Below are 1421 nucleotides of genomic sequence, written 5' to 3' on the forward strand. Positions count from 1 at the left end.
TCAGAAGGGACCATTCCCTGGAGAAGGATGTCATGCTTGGTAGGGTTGTGGGTCGATGAAAGAGGGGGAGGCCTTCAACAAGATGGATTGACATAGTGGCTGCAATGATGGGCTCAAGTATAGCAGGGATCATGGAGCTGGCATGGGATCGGGCAGTGTTTCGTTCTGCTGTGCATGGGGTAATATGAGTCAGAAATGACTCGATGGCACCTAACAATAGCAACAACATGCTTCTGTGAGTCTGGAGTCACTGCAACGGATCACACCACTTCTGAAACCAACTGCTAAAGGGGCAGGGAGGTGGCATCTTCTGACTTTCTCTAACTTCACAAGAGGAAAACAGAATTACCATCAGCAGCCCCAGGCCTGTTCTTATGAGTCCAGATATGATGTCACTCAGGCCTCTTAACAACCCTGACACCAATCATCCCTCTCCTGTGGCACCCACCACCTCTCTGCTAGGTTCAATAATTCGCTACAGTGGCCACATAAAACTCACAGATTATGGGGTTTATTAGGAAAGCAACAGACTACATACAATTCAAGTTCAGGAACATGCTCAGGAGACAGTTCTTCAGTCAGGACAGTTTTCCTTCTGCTATGCCCTTAGACACACCTCTCTGGCCCTTGGCCTCTCAGCCTGGCCTCTTCCTCTGTGGGCCAGGTATGTCTGCCACTCTTTCTCATGCCTTTGGTTCCACTGCCACTATCTCTCAGCCACACGTTTCTCTCAGCAGTGTGTTTCTCTCAGCAGTACAGTCTGCCAGTCTCTCAGCTGGCAGTCAGAGAGAATCCTTTCTGCCTCTAAGAGGGCTTATTTTAAGCCTGGCAGAGAGGCAAAAGTAACCAATCCCAACATTGTAATTCTACACACCTGAGAGAGGTGAACTTCCCAGATTACTTGCTGCCCCAGGTGGATGACTTTAACAAGCAGCTACTCAGTTGCTCATGGCAAAGTGGGAGTTACAATGACTATGGCTAGCAAAGTCTTACCATGTTATTTACTACACTGCAATAAGCTACCTCCTGAAATGTCTGAATGTCAACCAACTCTGTAGTATATATAGTACAGTGATGCTGTATGTTCCTTCCATCTTCTTTCGATGCTCTCTGTGTTACTCAGTATTTTCGCTATAGAATTCTTCAGTAGTGCAACTCAAGGCTTCGATTTTCTCTTCAGTTCTTTTAGCTTGAGAAATGCCAATCATATTCTCTTTTGGTTTTCTAATTGCAGGTCTTTGCATATTTCATCATAATACATTACCTTGTTTTCTCAAGCTGCTTTTTGAGATTTTCTGTTTAAATCTTTTACTTCTTCATTTCTTTGGTTAACTTTCTCTACTCTGCACTCTAGAGCAAATTTCAAGATCTCTTCTGACATCCATTTTGGTTATTTTCTTTTTTATTGTCTTTTTTATGAC

The 1421-nt window shown here is 44.1% G+C and overlaps 1 protein-coding gene across 1 annotated transcript in view; it reads left to right on the forward strand.

Annotated features, from left to right (window-relative positions):
- Positions 1–1421, forward strand: part of SPATA1 (spermatogenesis associated 1) — a 128598-nt gene that overhangs the window by 16390 nt on the left and 110787 nt on the right. The window lies entirely within an intron of this gene.

This window comes from Orycteropus afer, unplaced genomic scaffold (assembly GCF_000298275.1).
Source record: "Orycteropus afer afer isolate SDZICR_OR568_19922 unplaced genomic scaffold, OryAfe1.0 scaffold00152, whole genome shotgun sequence".
NCBI lineage: Eukaryota > Metazoa > Chordata > Mammalia > Tubulidentata > Orycteropodidae > Orycteropus > Orycteropus afer.